This window comes from Ruditapes philippinarum, unplaced genomic scaffold (assembly GCF_026571515.1).
Source record: "Ruditapes philippinarum isolate M1 unplaced genomic scaffold, ASM2657151v2 ctg1068_1_1_1_1, whole genome shotgun sequence".
NCBI classification, from domain to species: Eukaryota; Metazoa; Mollusca; class Bivalvia; order Venerida; family Veneridae; genus Ruditapes; species Ruditapes philippinarum.
Genome location: NW_026864182.1, coordinates 142038 through 149493, shown reverse-complemented (window position 1 = coordinate 149493; position 7456 = coordinate 142038).

Genomic DNA, 7456 nt, shown 5'->3' with positions numbered 1-7456 from the left:
AAAAAAAACCTTATTTAAAGGTGGAAAACAGTACAACCGAGGAAAATACCATCCATTTTGCGGGGTTTTCGGGGAATATTATTGAAACAAAAATGGGTGCTAGAATTTTTTAAACATTTAAATTTTTAATATGAATATCAATAAATGTTGGTCGCCCCAATGCCCAAAAACGAGGGGTTTTTTTACCCCTTGAAAGGCTCATTTTTTTGTTAAAATCTATCGCATACGGGGTAGGGGCAAGGGACCCCTTAAAATCATGGAAAAGTTTTAAAAAACCCAGTGATATGAAAGATTGGACAAAACAACGGAATTTTGCAATGTACAATGCTCGATTGTTGGCAAAGAACAATAAGAACGAAAGTTGCTGGACATTTGATGGGATTATCAATGTCAAAGATAAGAATCAAAAGGTGCACCGAATAACCAATAGTTACGACGTAGTAAAATTTGATCGCTGATTTTAACACTGATTGAAGACAGTACAAGTGTGTCATAATTTCTAATACTATCTAAAAAAATCTTAATATAAATCAAATGATCATTATTGATCTACCATAATCTATTATTAAGGTGCTGTCACAATACCATTAAATATCTAACAAAGACCTGTTTTTAAACAGGCGCTTATTTATCTGCATAAACGTCTTTGAACATGTATTTGATTTTTTTTAACTTTGTGCTATGCTTTTAAATAAGTATGATTTTCACAGATTTTATATAAATATTGGATAAAATCCAATACCGCATACATACGGTGTTCCCCGTTACATCTAAATAATGACTAAATAAATGTAATGTAGAATATATAGAGGATATTCAAGTTTTTTCTATAAATACATGATTTATTTTCATCGAGTGGTATGAAAATAAATATTTCATGAGTGGCGCTAGCCACGAGTGAAATATGGTAATTTTCATGCCACAAGATGAAAATAAATCGTGTATTTATAGAAAAAACTTGAATTTTCTGTTTATTATATACATTTTTCTCTTTTTTGACATTAAAATTTGAAAGACTTTCCCTTAAATTTTTTGTACTGGCAGAATTTAAAAGAAAGTAGTCCGGCAAGACACCAGTGAAAATACGGAAAATATGTTTCATTGCCGGAAAAAAAAATTTTTTCCCAGGGGAAAAAAGGAAAAAAAAAATGCATTTTTTTTCACAATATTTCTCAATTTTTTAAATTTATAAGTATTTTAAAAAAATGACATAAATTAGGGAGGGTTTTAAAACCCACGGGAAATGTCTGCTATTTTTGGAAATGTTTTTTTGATTTAAAAAACCAGCGTGCAAGTTTGAACTTTTTGTAAAGTTTTTTATGTAATGCTTTTGGGCATTTCATTAATAAACGCTATCCAAATGTTGATGGTACTGAAAAACGCAATATAAATGGTATGTTTTTTTTAATGGGGTAGTATGTTTATGATAGTGTAAAATTATCTAAGTTCCCCGAGGGTTTTTATGTTATATCACATTGATACGTTTAAAAGGGGTAGATGAAGAAATGATACTTTTGATATGTTGTCTTTTTATATTTACATGCCCGTTCTACACTATTTAAAACCCTTTGCTGTCAACAATTTATTAATATTATTTCTCTTTTTTTTTTCTTTGTTCAACAACATCCTTAAAAAAATATTCTTGTTTACATTACTTTACGGCCCAATTATATTTGCACGTGACGCTTTCTTTTTGTATCTATGTTATCATAAACTAGTTTGAGAGACTATTATTGATTTTCTATCTCGTTTTTTGGAATCAATTTTGCATGAATGTGTGTGTAACTCATACCTTTTTCTGTTCTTGTAAGCAAATGTATTTCACTATTTCACATATATCATTAATAATGGTGCAAAGACCATTAATTTGACATGTTTATGACTTGTTCTTCTTGTTATATGGCCCATCATAATGACATGTTTATGGTATTTTCATACATGAAATTTTTTAAATGGCTCGAGTTGTATGTTGATAGTATTACAAAATGAAAAATGGAAAAACTGTTGTGGTATGTTTGCAAAACATATAAAACACTGTAAATGGCTTTGGTAACATATTATAATCCATTATTATGGTATTTACGTAGCATGGGTATGATAATAGTTTTGAGTAGCCATATATAACATGCTAATGTATTACAGGGGCCCCTTTAAAAAGGTTAAAAAAATTATTATATGATTTTAAATATAGCGGGCAACCCAGGGGGCCCAAACAGGGGTTTAAACCCAGAATTTTTTAAAAACCCATATTATCGGGGTAATATCATTTCACTGGCTTAATTGGGTTTTCCACGCCCTGAAAAAAAAGATTTGAGCCACATTCAATACCGTAAAATCGTACGTGGGGCTTTAATTAAGTGTGTTTTTTAAAATAAAAAGGGATAATTTTTTGCGTTTTTTTTTATAGGGGTATATTTTTCGATTAAAAATTCTTTACTTTACCATTATGGGAAAAATTTAAAACGAAATGATGATTTTTAAACCCTTTATTATTTTTGGGAAATGCGGAATTTCGCGTAGTTTTTGGACCCCTTACACGTGCTTTTTTTCTCCCACGGTTTAACAAAAAGGGCAAAAGTTGTACATGTATAAGGTTGTACTTTTTATGTGTGTTTTTTTTTAATTCTTATTGTCTATTTATATAATAAAACAATTATTGACTAGTGCAATCTATCCCCTCGGTCAATATCATATCCAATGGCACACTAGTCAATAATTGTATAGTAACATTTAAATGGCCTGATGATAATTCTGTGTGTCTTGAATGACTTGCAAATGGTACTGCGTTATATGTATAACACGATGATGGTTGTGTACAAAGTTATATTAATGGTATGTTTATATTATTGTGTATGTATGATATGATATTGATGTTGTATTTATTACTACAAGTCATATGGAAGCATTTTGCATTTTTTGTCATAACAAAAATTAATATATGTAGCTGTATATTCTGAATTTTGTCTCTGTTGATTGGGAAAATAACGGCTAGTGAAGGTGGCTTACAAATACTCCCTCTAGCCTATATAAAATCTGTGTAAAGTTGTTTTATATTTTAAAGGTGTATTATTTAAGAATGTAAAACAATGACTTGTGCTCTTTTGATTAAATGAATTAGAGTATAAACAACGTTGTAATGCTAATAAACCTCCTCAATAAGAAAATGTCCAATTTATTACGATCACCTCTCCAGCAGAAAACTAAACATATATTATTTTTTGTCATTTATATACAAAATTAAGTCTTGTCTGCAACGTGGTGTTTGTAGCTCAATAGAAGGGAATGGATCATATGGAATTCCTATTCATATTTAACTCGTAGTTATAAGTCAGTATATTATTTCTAAGTTAGTAATATTTATTCATCTTATATTTATTTCAAATTGTGCAGAATATTTGGGCCCTATGAATCAGATCTTTGCAGCAAACCATACTCAACTTCCTTTTTTTGGATCGTAAAAAAAGTATATTTGCAAAATATAAAAGTTATTTCTACTGTCATTTTTTATTGAGTATAGAAATAAATTGCATACTTCTGCAAACAATCAAGTATATTCTTTAGTATACGTAGTCTCATCTATACATATAAAACAAAGATGAATAACAATGTAAAGCGATATAAGAAACTTCTTTTATTTTCGCCAACTTTAAATAAGACAATACATGTAATTATTTTCTTGAACATTAACATAATACGAATTTAAAAATATTTTTCAGGGACCTAAATGATCGCGCGATACTAAAGTTTAGCTGTAAATACGACAACTTATTTGTACACTAAAATATTCAAGATGTTGTATTTGTACTATCGTTCTACAGATCATTTTAAAGCAACATTTCCCTTGATTATATCTCCTGTTATGATGAAATAAAATAACAATGAAAAAACTTGTTGAAACAAGGAAATAAAACCCATCTTGATTACAAAAGAACTATTTAAGTCAGTGTACACGTTAGACTTCTAGCAATTTCTCTCACATTCAATATATGTACTTGATGGTATTTTCATGACTTTAGATAATGACAATAGTAGAACAGTTAAATGTCATTTTACAATTAAATGTATATTTGCCTTATCTACAATGTCTGTGTGGAGTTTTCGTTTGCTAGTAGTGGGGATATGTCTTAAGAATACTGTTTTGCATTTTTTGTAAGCGAGAATAATTGCGAGCAAATGTTTGACCTGCATGATGACTAGCAGAATCAGGTTGACCTTTTTCTTTGAGTGAGACATTCCTTTTATGATTAATGCAGTTTTTATATTGTATCAAAACATTTTCCAAATTATTTACTGGTCAACCAACAAAAGTTATAATAGCCAATCAAACTCGACTTAACAAGAACAAGTTGAGCATCATGTCACTTTAATGTCGGTACAATTTCTAACTGTATAACTTCACGTTAACGTTCCCCTTCACTCACTCATATATTCCAATTCTGTTCTTTAGAAGACAAAAAATAAATGAATGAAATAAAAGAATACCAAAAGTGACACTTCGTTACAAATAGCTCAAAATAGACCTTTTCACAGTATGATTTTTCCCATAGTTACGAATGTTACGTTTTGCACATGTGCATAGTGCGTAGGGTAAAACGGATATATGAAAAGAACACAATTTATCATAAAAAGGGTTTAATAGCCGTGTATTTAAGTTTTTTTTCTCCAGAAAACAGTTAGTTTGGGATGACTTAAAGCGGGTGAGGACTAAAAACCTGAATTAATGTTTATAAGAGTTATATGGAAATATGCGGGGCTAATATAATTTAATGATCTAAAAGCGCATACTTAAGTTTTCTGTTTAAAGTATCATTTGACGACTTTTGCACCAGTAATTTAAATTGAAAAAGCAGGGTGTTAAGGATAAAGAAATTTGAACATCAGGTTTAAATAAGCCGAGTTTTCTTTAAAGTGTTAACGGTAATTTATCTTTAAAAAAAAGACCAAATCTATTGTTGGCGGCGCCGGTGAGCGGCGTCGTCTCTTATGGGATGCTTTTTATTTTGGCCTATGGAAGGAGCTGTTATTATTAGCAGTTGATGTCATGTTGTGTTATTAGTTTTATTTTGATTCTTAAAAATCAAGTAAATAAATATGTTGTTATATTTGTATTTAATATCTTCATGTAAAAAGCATGTGCATTGTGATATAATTTTCACAAAAATTCCCGGGCTAAATTTTAACAGGGGTTCCCTTACTTTATTGGAAATTATTTAAAGCCAAAATTTCGAATATCGTTGTGGTTACTTTTAAAATTAAACTTTGGATCCCGGGTATTTTTTTTCATTCAGGGGTTTTTTAAAAATTTTTTCCTAAAAAAGAAAAAATTTCACCTGCAAATAAGTAAAAGGGAAAATAGGAAAAAAAACGGGTTTTAAAAACAAATTTTTCCAAATTGATTTACCTTTATTACTTTTAATCAAATGCACAAAATGAAATTTTTTCAAAAGTGTACCAGAAATCCGGATTTTGAAAGCTACCCGTTTTTTCTGAAAATTAAACTGAAATCATGACCACTTCCCAATTTTAACTTTTTATAAATACTTACTTTCATTACTATACATGGTTTTAAATTTTAAAAACGAGCCGGCAACTTTCAAATTTTCTGTTTAGGGTGTTCTTTTGAGTTCAGGTTTCTCTATTTTAAGGGGTAGTAACTCATGTTTACTTAAGATAATACCATCCATATTTTGCAAAAATATTATGTTATTTATCTAAATAATGTTAGCTTATTAGATTTATGTCTTTTCTCTTTGTTTTTTCTCGCAATGATTTTTGATTTTTCTCTCTCATCCTCCATTATCAGTCAATTATTACTGTAATTTTATTTCATCATGGAGTTGTATGACCATTTATAATTTGCCATTTTGTAGTATTTTGTTTCTACATATTATTTGCCATTTTGTTTTATTTTGTATGTATGTACTGTTTTATGTTGTCACATGCCCATATGGGCCCTGACGTATTCAAATAAACCTTGAAACCTTGAAACCTAATGCATTACCTCCGCTTTGAAGAGTATTCAAATAGGCTAGAACTACTGTTAACTACATTGAAAATGAGGGCCGTGGGTTCAATTCCAAGAAGGGTCAACTTTTTTTCTTTCTTTTTTTCTTGCAACATTATTTATGTATCTCTCATGTGCCATTTGGAAAGAAAAAAGTGTTTAAGTTTGATTTTTTAATTTATATAGGTATTTATTGGCTAAATTATGCTAAATCTAGTAATAAATATGGTACCTGATATTTTCAAAGTGTAATAAAATCAAAACTAGACGGTAAAAGTATTTCATATTTTACGAGATCAACCAATATACTTCTTTAAGAATTTAGGGAAACTTTGAAAACAGGCACTCATTTGGGTAAATTTTAAGATTTGTTTTAAATTAGGCTCCCTTAGTAAGAAAATGGTCAGACACGTGGTAAAAATGGGTGGGTCAGGGTAACTTTTTTATACAGATTTCATAAATTTTACGTAGAAACCATTATTTTGCTTATGTGGATTGTTAGCAGAATGGTACTATTTGTTTCTTACCAAAAATTAATGGGAAAACATTTTTCATTAGAATGTTATTGCAGATTATTTAAGGGTTTCTCATTTCTAAAAAAAAAAGGCCCACATAACATCCTAGCTTGAGTTCAGAAAAGTGGCCATAACTTGATTTCCTTATGGTAAACTTTGTTTAAATTTTGCATACAGGTGTACTTTGAGGTATATATCTGACCTATGATGTCAATTTTTTAGTTCCTTATAGTGCCCATTAGGGTGGTAATACCTTAATTATTTATTTGTTCTTTTCTGTCTAATTAACTTAGGTATTACTTACTATTTTTGTTTTATAAAATTTACCAGTTGTAAGGTCATCAAAAGCATAGAGACCCTGAGGAGTGAATATTTATAGATTTTTATTTTACTGGCTTATAGACTGGATTTTTCTAGTTTGTTCAGTTAGTACATACCTAAAGGTATTCTGCTACAGGAATCTTTAATCACTATGTGAAACTAATTATTATTTGTTTGTATATAAATTGTAAATAAAATAACCTTTGGTAAAAATGAAAGGTAAAAAATTAAAGCTATGCATATAGGTGCTCATGTCCATATTTTAAAACAGAGAAACATCCTGAAGTTATCAATTTTAAACACTTGATATATATGCAGTTAGTTATATAGTAAAGTCTAATGGAAGGTTAAAAGAGGGACAGTATTTGTTACTGTTTAATGTTTAGACACTCACACAACTCAATTTTTATTATATGATATAGACTACAGTGTGTATTTGAGATTTTTTTTTACTTTTATACTATACATTTCTACAAGATTAATATGAATTCCATCCAAGTACCAATGACAATAGGATCTTATATTTATTTTTGATGGAAACTGGGAATTATTATTTCATGTAATGAGCATACATGTGTATCTTAGTATATGGATATAATGTGTATTTCTGTATTTT